We start from the raw sequence: 13,342 nt of genomic DNA, 5'->3' as shown, positions 1-13,342 counted from the left end.
TCACACCTAGTGGACACTATGAGTCTTAAGACGAGCAAGATGAGTACCAGACCGATCCGGAGAATGACGTGGAGTATCCCGACGTAGGAGAGCTCCTTGTGATCCGATGTATGTTGAGTGTACTTGTCAATCCCGAGGAGAAAGTTCAAAGGGAAAATATTTTCCACACTCGATGCATAATCAAGAACAAGGTATGTAATTTGATTATTGATGGAGGGTGATAACATCATTATTTTACCCATTTTAGCTATAGTTTTAGTATGCATTTAGGAAGAGTTTAGTATGATTTCAATGCTTTAATGTCTATTATCAAGTATTTTAGGTTTCAAGAAGGTTTTACAGGTTTATAGCAAAAAGGACCAAAACACAAGGAAAATATGTTTCAAAACAGATTCAGAGCTTAACAGTGCATGACACTTTTGAAGAACTTCCAGAACTCACATTTTGACGTACTTGGTGTCTATGGAAAGCTGAGAAAGTCATCTTTCTCCTCGAAGTGGAATCAAGGCAATCCATTCACTCTCAGGAAAATATTCTCAATTTACCGAGACGTGTTATAAACCGACGTAAGGAGAACCATTCAGCCAATGGGTTTTTATTGAAGGCCTGACCAGCGACCACCACGGCGACCTAGAACCTTCCTATGCTGCCCCTTGCAATGCACTTAACAAGAAAAGATGTTTCTACCCTTATAAAACCCTAAACCTAGACAAAACCCTATAAATACTCTTCTAAGCCCTAGGGTTCAGGGTGTGCAATAATTGGAGCAGCCAAGAGACACGACCAGAGGAGCAGCCAACGTCCAGACCCGTCTCTCGTTCCTCTCTTTGAAGCTTTGAGATCCACCAACTCTTTTCTATTCTATTTCCTTTGTACTTTGTTCCTAAAGGAAGAAGTTCTTTACAAGTTTGTTTGACAATCACTGAAGTAATATCTAAATCCATTTTCTCTATTTATTCTTTTATGTTTATGAGTTTATTAAACCATGCTATGATGATTCCCTTAAACATGCTAGAGTAGTTTTCTAGTTGGGTTTAAAGGGATAATCAAAGGGGGGGGGGAGATGTTCTTAGTTTAGGTGGCAATTTTTAGGGTATGTTAGATTTATATTCTAGTTTATTCTATGCTTTAATTCTAAGTCTTTGCTTAATGCTTTAAGTTAGCCTCATGAACTAATTATGATCTAAAGTGTGTATGCTTTGCCAAAAACTTGCATGTGTGCTTGACCTAGCTTAGATGTGTGGGGAGTCATAGGTAGCACATACCCCTTACCTATGGAATTCCATGGATTATAATCTAACCTGTTTTAAATGCTTTGATCTATGCGTCGTTGCCTGCGACAGTTGAGTAACGGAGTATAGTGATCTTAGACGGTTAGCTTGTTAACTATAAGTTAATGGTTCATTTGTGTTTCGTAGTCCGATTTTGAGATAAACAAAGTAACCCTAAACTTTCCTAGATAGATAGATCATCGATCCTCTGCGATTCCCCTTGATGCCCAACGCCTTTTTATTTATTTTATTTGCTTTTTATTTACGTTAATTGCTTACTACGACCGTGACAACCAAAACCCCATTTTTATTGAGTCCTAGCCTGACATCTCTTCCGACGGATTCTCTAAACAACAACTCTCTCTCTGTGGGATCGATCCTTAAATACTACTACCGATTAGCTGTGCACTTGCAGCAGTTCTGTGGTCTTTTAAGGTAAAAGATTTGAAGTGATAAAAACCACGCAAATCAAGCTTTTTGGCGCCGTTGCCGGGGAGGGATTGTTTGTTTACAAGAGTCAGGAACTAGAGTAACGTCTAGGACACCTTTCTTTTTAATTTTTCTTTTTGATTTTCATTGTTTCAGGAGACCTTGAGGATGAACCTCGACGCTCTCCCAGTCGTATTTGAGAATCTCACAATCGCACATCTCATGTCACATTACCGAGCCACGGACGGAAACCCATCTGGTCCGCAAGCTCGCTCGCTGCAAGGTCCTTGCATTGGTCACTCTCGACCAGTCCATGTACCATCACCTAGGCGCCCTTGTTGCCGTTATTTTACTCGACCATCTGATGGTCGAGCACCAATGGGACCGGCTTATTGCTCAGCTGACCATTCATTCACGCTGTACCACACGGACATACCTTTCTTTGCAACGGACCAGTACCTTGATCCGCAAGAAGTCATGAATGTCGATGTCAATGATAACTTTTTCTATGACATTCGAATACCGATCACTTCAAGGAGTTCTTACACTGAAGGCAAGCTTATGAAGAGGATAGAAGAGTTTATATCAAGTCAAAAGGAGGCTGATAAAGTTCTAAATGCTAAATTGGATAAGATGAGTATTGAGTTTGGAGCTAAACTCGAGATTATCACCAAGGATGTCACACACTTGGAGGAACAGATCAATGCTGTCAACAATTAAGTCTTAAACAACATGGAGTATATTGATGACAATAGGCATGCCCAAACCTATTATATTGTTATATTGACAATGCACATGATCGAGTACATGCTCGAGTGACTGAACGAGCTGATCCCGATGAAGCTTTTAAACATGTTAGGTACACCCCTCCTGCTTACAAACCTCCTTTACCATTCCTAGGGCGTTTCAAGGAACAAAAACTGAAGGAACTGAAACATATTATTTTGTGTGGTTAATGTATGAAGGTGGGATGCAAGAGGTTTCAATTACTCTTATGCTGTTATAGTATAAGAGATGTCAATCCATAATGAGTATGATGCAAGCAGTCTAGATGTGAACACTTATTTAAGTTAAGCCAGATATGAAATAGTTTTGATGTAACTGTTGTTGACAGAAATGTAAATGCAGAATACAAAACACTAAGAATGTAGACTAAAAACAATGTAATAACTGAAACTAAGATATGTAATGAAATAAGAGTGAAACTAAAAAGATGCAGAACATAAAGTAAAAAACTTGGAGGTTGACTCGAGCAAGCACTCGATCGTATGCTCGATGGAGTACAGGGTCGAGTGGGAAGTTACGAAGAACAAAAATCAAACTTAACAATCAACAGAACAAATCTAAATAGATCAAATGAAAAGCGGATAACAGTAATCATATAAGAGAAATCAATAACACAGAAGGTCATAGGGATGGATTCATGGGCTGGACTTGAGCTAACTAATCTAAACTGATCAACAAACCTCAATCAACAGTGAGCTATCTCTAGACAATGACCCTCTAATACTTGTTAATCCATTCTCATGGCAATAACAAGCAAGCTTAGATGCTCCTAGATCTAGTTCTCAACAGCTATTGCACATAAAAGCAGGCATAAAGATCCAGATCATTACATGTCAAAGATCACCTTGTGCAACCAATCTCTTGGGACAAGCATGATAATCTCCAACATTAGTATTATCCAGAAGCTTAAACATTGGTATGATGTTAAGCAACCTAGGATCTGTTCTTACCCTCTCAGATATAAGAACATCATAGAGCATGCCTAATCTAGAAGAGATATTTAAACAAACAAGCTTGATCAGTCTAAACTACCATCACTCTCATCCAGCCTAATCCATCCCTAAGATCCTAACACACTACTCAGATGAACAACTCATGATGAACAAAATCATAAACCCAGAAATCAATGAAACTTGCATGATTAGTAAGATAAGAAGGAGATCTACAACTTTGTTCAAAGAAATAAACTTAGATTCTCAATACTTAGAAAGTTATGGAACCAACAAAGTATGAAAATCTAGAGAAAAAGCTTAAAAGTGGCTGATGATGTAAAGTTAAAAGCTAAAATCCCAAAAAGGGTAAATACTAGGTTTTCTGATATTTTCTCTCTGAAAAGTGGCTTGTCAGCGGCCAGAGAGTACAAGGGGTATATATAGAAAAGTAGGGAAGCCCTAAAATGGCTACAGGACAAAATAGGGAGGCGGTTCGGTTGACTCGGCCATGTGCTCGGTCGAGTGCATGGTCGAATCAGGTCTTCTTCTGCTCCTTTCAGTCGGTCGAGTCCCTCTTAGCACACGGTCGAGTGTATGGTCGAGTGTGGTGGTCGAGTGGACTTCCGGACCTTGATTCTCCTTTGCTCTAGCTCTTTTGTCTGCTTCTCTTGATGGCTTCACTTTCCCTCAGCACTTATCCATGCTCCAGTGGGTCCTAAATCACCTGTTAATGCAAGAAGCAATGCAATGCAATGCAAATCTACTCTAATGCATAAACAACCCTAAAACTACTCAATGATGACCTAACAAGCTAGTGAATCATGCAAAATGTGTAAATAAACTAAGGTAAAATAAGGTAAAATATGTGAACATTAGGAACTCAGGGAAATAATTGAAAAGAAGGAATTAAGGGTTTTGTAAAAAGAGGTAATCATTTAGTACAAAGAAGAAGAGAGAGGACCTGCTTTGGAACAGTATGCTCCATACCCTCTCTACCATGGCATGATACTTGAGATATCTCAGCAGAAGGCTCAGAGTCAGGATAAGAAGGATCTTGAAGAGTCTGAGGGAGCCATCTTCCCATCCAAACTTGAAGACCCATGTCCTTTTGATCTGCCTTGCTCTTTTAACTACTTGCATTTTAACAAATGCTTGTGTGATCTAGGAGCATCTATCAGTGTAATGCCCTGCTCCATAGCACAGAAGCTTGGGCATACTGACTTCAAAACCAGTAACCTCTACTTATTGTTAGCTGATGGATCACATAAGGATGTGGTTGGTAGTTGGAGAATTTCCCAGTCAAGATACCTCCTTGGTCTCCCAACCAAGCCTGAAAAGGCACCAAAAGTCAAGCTTAGTGACTTTAAACAAGCTCACTAGGGAGGAAGTCCCTAAGGTATCATTGTACATAGGTTTTATTTCCCTTGTTAGTTTTGATATTTGTCCTTTATGTTTCTGTTGGACAGGCCTCTATTAGAGAGAATAGATGGGTTTAGGAAGAATTGAACTTATGGAAAGGAAAGTTTGGAGGCACTAGACCAGCCCACGAGGGGTACTCGATCGAGTGACCATTCGAGTGGAGGGAGAAACAATTTTGAAATTTGTATTTTGGTAAAGCACTCGACCATGTGGGGTCGAGTGGTGGGGTCGAGTGACATCAAAAGTGAGTCAAAGATTCCCAATTCAAATTTGAATTGTATGGACGCTCCACTCTTGTCTCCTTGTTCCCTTTAGCCTCTTTATAAAGAGCAACCTCGATTTTCATCTCTCACACTCTCTCATTTGCTAAAAACACTAAGATCTTGCTAGAAATCTCTCTCAAGTTTTATCTTCTTGCTCAAGCTTAGTTCTTTTGGTTTTTGGGTTACTAACCTATTAACTTTGAGCTTTGAGTGTATCTCTTTCAGTTCTTTTTCAAAATGACTTCAAGGTCTAGAGAGACATCACAGCAAGCTGCTATTCGTGAAGCTGAAGGAAAGAAGGCTGATGATCAATTCATGGATCGTCATGATGCATCCTTGGTCATCCAGAGAGAAACTGGAGAACAAACTCGACCACGTACTCGAGGTGGCAAACAACCGAGTGCTAGCTCGAGTGACTTCTCGAAGAGGAAAAACCAACCTGTTAAGGAAGATCCAGAGCGTACATAGAGTGATGAAGAGATGGAGGATACTCTTGAAGAGCACATAAGAAGACACAAGGCAAAAGGGAAGAGGCCAGCCCAAGAACCCAAAGAAGAGGAGTATGAAAGTGAAGAAGAAGAGGAGGTGGAAGAAGAATCTGATTCCCAAACCCCAAGCCAGCTCTATGAAGCTTTCATGAAGATGAGCTTCCAAGGAACAAGATATCCACATAAAGAAACCATGGAGAAGCTGGGTATTGCTGAAGATGTTGAGTTTCTGTTTGAGAAATGCAACCTAAGCAAATTCATGGGTTTTTGTTTGGAGGGGTATAGGGAGGAGAGTTGTGAATTCTTATCCACCATCAAGTTTTATCTCTTCACAAGCATGGATCAAGATATGGGAGCTGGTTACATTGACATCACCATCAAAGGCAAGAAGTATGAGCTGTCACTAAAGCAACTAGCCCCACTCTATGGGTTTGAAGTTGGAAGTGAAGGAGACATGGTCATACCTAAGGAGGAACCCTTTGCTGTTTGGGAAACAATTGGAGACAACAAGCTTTATTCCTCTTCCAAAAACAAGAGTTCAAGGATAAGGAGTCCAGTCCTAATGTACTTCCACAAAGATTTAGCAAACACATTCTTTGCTAGGGAAGGAAAATGGAAACCTGAATGAGGGAGAGCTTAAGATGATTGATGTAGCACTCTATGGGATCATCACACAAGCAACATATGAGACTGTTATCCTTGGGAGTAGTGTAGACACAGATTTGGCTATGGTCCTCATTGACCAATTCATCTATTATAGAAGCTGGGTGAGCAAGCTGAACAAGAGGAACTCAACTGGAGTTTTAACCATTGGAGGTATCATCACTCCAATCCTTGTAGCTGCAGATGTACCACTTCAAGGAGAGAAAGTCAGACAAAGATGGATAGACACCCAATATCTCACTTCCACCCTCATTCTAGCAAAGAAGTTGCACCATGGGAAGCATCTTTTCAACTTTGAGCATCCAACAGTGGGGAAGACTCAGCTTATTCTGCCTAATCAAGAACTCACCACCATAAGAGAAGGGCTGAACATTGACTTTTGGCCAGCTGCTGAATTCTTGTTTGATGGTACAGCCCAAGTAAGAGAGGATCAAGCTAGAGATGTGGATGGCTGATGGGGAAGAACAGTTTTACTTTGAAGAGTATGAACCAAGCCCAAGGGATAGTAGAGGGGTTAGAGAGACAAACAAAAGGGTGACCCTTTTACAAAAGTGGAACAAATGGCATAGAAGGACTGTGGATAAATTGAAGAAGAAGATGGGGAAGATGGCTAAGTCCATAAAAGGTTTAAAGAAGGAAATTGCTGAGCTGAAGAGTGGAGATTCATCACCAGCACCATCAAGGCCTTTGTGGAGAAGCAGCTCAACTAGAGCATTGTCAAGAGCTGAAAACCCAGTGATACCAGCTAGAGCTTCACTACATGAGCCAATTCGAAGGGAGAGAGGTTCCGACCGCACAGAACTTCAGTTTCCAAGGCACTCGACTGGTACACTCGAGCACCCACTTGACCGAGTACCTCCTATGTACTTGGTCGAGCATCTGCCTAGACCTCCATATGGTTTCCCAACTCCAACAGGTTACCCACCTTTCCCCTATGGTCCAGCTTTACCCACCCTTTCCACCTCAGTACTTCATGGACCCAACCCTTCTACAACAATATTGTGAGCAACAAGGTCATTCATTCTTCCCACAACAGGCCACTCGACCAGCCAGCTCGACCCATCACTCGACCGAGCACTCGATCGAGTCGCATCCGATGGCCATAGTCGAGTACCCTGTTTCTCCATCTCCAAGTCAAAGTCAAGATCCCAACTACACCTATGACAGCATGAGTGATGCTGTAGAGAACTTCTTCAACAATCCATGATGTACCACAATCACCTTCTCATTGTAAATACCATTGCATTTCTTGTTTTATTTTGTTTAAAGTCTTGAATCCTCTTTCAAATTTCTCTTATACAAGAGACTGTGTAATTTAAGTTCGGGAGAGGGTTTGAGATGACATTTGACATTATTTTCTATTCTCTTAGTTCAAATTTTTAGCATTATCATGTTAGTATTTGCATATCATCTAAGGCATAGAAAAACCCTAAAAATTTGAAATTTTTTCACAAAATCTTTAAAAAAAAAAACAGAGTGTTCATGTAGTTTGCATTGCATAAGAGGATATTGTTTGCATATTTCATATAGGATTGTTTTATATTTGCATTAGGGATCTATGATGAGTTAGCCTTGTAAACTTGCTTGAATTCACTAAACTAGGATCAATGCCCAAGTTATTAGTACTTTGATGATAGTTGAGTGGTTAGAAACATAAGACTGAACCAAGTCTAGAATTCCTATATTTCATTCTGTCTAAACTGAAGTATGTTGTGATATGAAACCATCTCCTGATTATAAGAACCTAATATTGACTTTTAATTATCAGTTTGTGCATTGTTTTAAACTCATGGATACTCTATACATATTTGGATCATCTTTTCCCATTTTCACCACTCTTGTTGATCCAAGTAGCTGATTTCATCATTGAATCAGTTTCCCCTACCCTTAACCAACCCTTCTTTCAAGCCATGTTATATCTTGTGTGTGTGAGGCCTATTTTGGGATTGAGCTTGGTAGAAAGTGTTAGGTTTGAACTGACAAGAATGAAACCTTGTGTAGTTCTAGTTTGCATTTTTCAAACTACATAGGACTAGGAGGTTTAAATTCTGGGTTAGGACTTGGTATGTTTAAAAACAGAGAAGAAAAGAGGGAAAAGAGAAAAAAAAGGGTAGAGTCTTTAGGAGATGAGTGTGTTTAAGTAAGTATAAGCTCTAGTGAAAGAATGGGAAGTATGAAATTGTTAAAGATGGTTCTGTTCAAAGAAAAAGGAAGAAAGAAAAGAAAAGTCTAGCAAAAAGCTTTTATGTCTTAAGAAACGAGAAGAAAGAGGAACCATACCAAATAAGAAAGAAACCCCATTCCACTAGTTAATTCAAATAAGAAACCTCTCCTAAGGCTTAAAAACAAAAGAGAAAAGGGTATTTGAGAAAAGATGAAGTTAAAGGGTAGAACTAGGACATTATGGGATTAGAATGATAGGAACAAACACTTTGGGTACCTTTGGGTAGACAAGGTTCTGTTCTTGTATGAGTCTAAGTGATCTTACCTTTAGCATTCTTCTAAAGCTCAATCCATTTATTTTATGAGAGAACCCTTGTTATTGATAAGCCCCACTCAAAAGAGAGACAATTTCTGTCTCTAAACCCTTATTACCAAGCCAAATGAGTTTAAGCATTGCATAATCTGATTCATGTTCTTGTTTAATGAATGTTAAAGGGAATGGTTTGATTTGAATGCATATGGAAGTCTAAGGCTTGAATCAGTTAAGGTTGTGAAAGGCTTGTCTAAAATCTTTAAGTACAGCTCATTCACTTTGCATCCTAGTACTATTAACTTGGACATTGATTCTAGCTAGTCTATTAGCATGATTAAGGTTCTGAGATCCCACCTTCAAACCTCACTTTCCTACTCATGTCTTGTTTGTTTGCTCGAGGGCAAGCAAAGACTAAGTTTGGGGGTGTTGATGTTAACATATTTTACCTTATTTTACCTTAGTTTATCTACACATTTTTCATGATTCACTAGCTCGTTAGGTCATTATTGAGTAGTTTTAGGGCTGTTTATGCATTAGAGTAGATTTGCATTGCATTGCATTGTTTCTTGCATAAACAGGTGAATTAGGACCCAATGGAGCATGGATAAGTGCTGAGGGAAAGTGAAGCCATCAAAAGAAGCAGACAAAGGAGCTAGAGCAGAGGAGAATCAAGGTCCGGAAGTCCACACGACCACCACACTCGACCAGACACTCGACTGTGTGCTAAGAGGGACTCGACCGACTGAGAGGAGTAGAAGAAGACCTGACTCGACCATGTGCTCGGTCGAGTGCATGGTCGAGTCAACCGAGCCACCTCCCTATTTTCCTGTAGACATTTTAGGGCTTCCCTACTTTCCTATATATACTCATTGTACTCTCTGGCCGCTGACAAGCCACTTTTCAGAGAGAAAATATCAGAAAACCTAGTATTTACCCTTTTTGGGATTTTAGCTTTTAACTTTACATCATCAGCCACTTTTAAGCTTTTTCTCTAGATTTTCATATTTTGTTGGTTCCATAACTTTCTAAGTATCGAGAATCTAAGTTTATTCCTTTGAACAAAGTTGTAGATCTCCTTCTTATCATTCTAATCATGCAAGTTTCATTAAAAAAAAAAAAATTGCATTCATCCCCAAATTTTTCAAGCCTTACAACCATCAAATGTTTGTGCATTATAAGGGTTATCAACATGGGTTACACCATTGACACCTTCGAGAGCCGCCTACATCACAAGAAAACAGGAGATTAGTGACTATAAGTAGCGACTACATCTGTAGTCGCCAAAAATAACGATGACATAGTGACCACTTTGCGACTACGTTTCGACTACAGTAATTTAGTCGCTACTAAGTCACTATGGTACCGACCACAGCTGATAGTCGTAACATAGTCGTTAAATTAGCGACTATTGTGTGACTCATTAGAGGAGTAATCAGATAGTCGTAAAGTGGTTGTAACATAGCGACTACGTTACCGACCAAAGCTGATAGACGCATATTTGGCGAATGCTCTGCGACTCATACAAAGATTGATTAAATAGTCATCTCATAGTCGCCAAATAGTAATAATATTCAGTTTAAAAAAACCTGTTTTTCATGTGATGAAATGTATGGCTTTGAGAGAGAGATAGTGCATGGACATTGGGTTATAGTTTTCCATATCTTCTATTTTTATAAAAAAAATATAGTTTTTCATATCTTATATTTTTATCAAAACTTAACCCAAAATCTTTGTTAAATAATATTGAATTTTAAAAAAACCTGTTTTTCATGTGATGAAATGCATGAAGTATGGCTTTGAGAGAGAGATAGCGCATGGTTCTTGGGTTATAGTTTTCCATATCTTATATTTTTATCAAAACTTAACCCAAAATCTTTATTAAATAATACTCAGTTTGTTAAATAATATTAAAGTTGTTAGATAATATTATGTATGTTTCAGTATTTTCATCAAAATCAATTATATTTGTAATTTGTAATTTATATTAATTTTCACTAAGTTTAATTTTACCAAAATAAGAAATTAAATTTCCTACACTAATCTAGAAACCCACTAAGCCCAAAATTATAAATTAAATTTCATACCCAAATTTTCCTAAACTAAGCCCACTAAGCCCACTAAACACTACCCTATTCTCGAAACCCTCTCCGCCTCTCTCACAGACAAACCCTAATTCTTCCTCTCAGTTTCTCTCAAACTCTCTCGATCAATCCAAACTCGAAACCCAAACTCTCTCCATTCTTCTTTCTATTCTCACTCTCTTCGAATCTATAACTCTTCGAGTCAGTCTCTCTATCAATCAATAACAAGATGCCGAATCGAGGAAAAAAGAGGAAGGTTGTTCCTAACGTTGCGACTGAATTGCAACACTTTAGCAGCTGATATGTTACTCATTTGCGACTGTTTGGGTACTGTTTTGGTTACGTTTTGGTGACTTTTTTGCGACTGTTTAATTATCATGTTTTAAAAAAATTCTGGTAAAAATGCATTATTTGATTTTGTAATACCAAAACAGATTAAGAAAACATGTACTAAAACATAACAAACATGAAATTAAACAAAGACATAAGTACCATGTTTTTACAAAAGTTGCAAAAGTTCCAAAAAACATCCAAATATCCAAGCAAATAAACAAGCAAATATTACATGAGGGAACCTAACTTTGAAAATCAACAGGGTTTGAGTCATTGGTTTGAGACTCGAGGAAGGCGACATAGTTTGGGTTAGTCTTGAGGAAGCTCACCAAGCGTGAGATCTCTGCTTGTTGCTCAGATGCATCTTGTAAAGCCTCATCTGCAACCCGTGAAGCCTCTGCGTCACGCTCTACTTGTAGAGCGGCTTGTTCCTCTATCTTGCGGTTAGCGTCTTCAAGCTGTTGTTGCAGGGTTGTGAAAGTTGAAAAGCGTCCAGGGTACTTCCGCTTCCCGTTGATGTAACTTACTAGGCTTCCAACTCCAAAGTATGTTCCTCTATCATTTATGTAAGTAGACTCCATACACAAAACAAAGAGAAAAAGTTATTATAATTACTTAACAATAAAAAACTTAATAGCTTATTAGAAAGAAGCAAATTACCTGAAGAAAGAGATCATCATCCTCCTTGTGAGATAGCTCTGATCAACGTGAAGTACCATGTGAAGACTCATCATTATCCTGAGCAGCCAACTTAGTTTCCCTTCTTTTCTTATATGCCTCATGAACTGCTTGCGCTTTCTTATCCACAAAAGTACCATCTTTTTTGGTATGAGTCTTGAGAAAAACTTCAGGAATAGTTGGCGGTCTTTCTAATTCTACTTCCTGAAATGTTAGACAATGAAACGGTTAGGAACCATTTGATGTCAAGTAATTAAATAATGAAAAGGTTATGATGTAACTCACCATCTCTTGTTCGATTTGTAAGTAAGACTTCGGCCCTGATACATGCTTGTGAGGGCCAAGACCATTACGGTCAGACATTCGAGCTGCTGAAGTGGTTGCACTCTTTGCCATGGCTTCTTCTGTGTTCCAATAGTCACACATTTCTTTCCAAAGAGTTCTCTCGATCCACCTCGGTTTCACTTCCTCTCGCTGAGCTGCTTCCTTGGAAATCATGTCTTTCATACGGTTTTGACAAATGCTATAGAACTTTCGTTGAACCACACCGGTTAGAGAGGGATCCCAGGTGTGTGTTTTCTACAAAAGAAGACTAGTGTTAGTGTACAAAAAAGCAAGAAAAAAAACTATAAATACAGAAATCAAATTGAACGGAGTAGAAGTTTACCGCGAATTCCAAGAAGTAACCTTCTCTTCTTGCATTCGGAACACAACCCCAACTGTAATATGGACCATCAAACTTGTTTGTAAACACTTTTGTAATCTTTCGGGTAAGTGATGACTTGTCTTTCCCAAACCTTCAAACACAAACAAATCTGCAGTAAAATTCCAATCAAACACAAACAAATCGATCAGTCACAAACAAACACAAACAATCCAAAATACAAAATTCTAATCCAAATTCTAATCACAATCAAATTCTAATCCAAACAAACACACACAATCAAATTCTAATCCAAAATTCAAAATTCTAATCCAAATTCTTACCAAGTGGTTCCACGCTCTAATGAGGGAGAGACGACCGTGGTATACTTCTCACGGCCTGGTTGGACAAGCATGTCATGTAAAGAAGCGAGTACATCAGCTGGGAGATTTGATTCCCTTGCTACGTCATCCTCAGAATCAGCTTCTTCCTCATGTGAGTTTTGCGCTTGAGAACTGTGAAGCGATGCAGAAGCTGCTCGAGGTTGACCAGGTTGAGAAGAGGGTGATCGATGAGACTGTCGAGGTAGAGGAGACTCTCGAGGTAGATTCGAGACTTGAGGACACTGTCGATGATGATTTGTGACTCGAGAATTCTGGTGGATTCGTCGCGGAGGAGAGAGGTTGAGGAAAAGGATGCTGGTTGGATCTTTGCCGAAAGGGGATGTTCCGGGAAAGCTCCTCGAGTGCTAGAACAGATTTGTCGAAGGTGGATAGTCTCGGTAAGAAGGTGTAGGTCTCGCTGGAGGCTGGAGGTTTGGGACAGGAGTTCCATGAGAATCAGTCTCTGGAACTCGATGGTTCGCCGGCGTGAAGGTATA

This window comes from Camelina sativa, chromosome 6 (genome assembly GCF_000633955.1).
Source record: "Camelina sativa cultivar DH55 chromosome 6, Cs, whole genome shotgun sequence".
NCBI lineage: Eukaryota > Viridiplantae > Streptophyta > Magnoliopsida > Brassicales > Brassicaceae > Camelina > Camelina sativa.
This window is presented reverse-complemented; position numbering follows the sequence as displayed.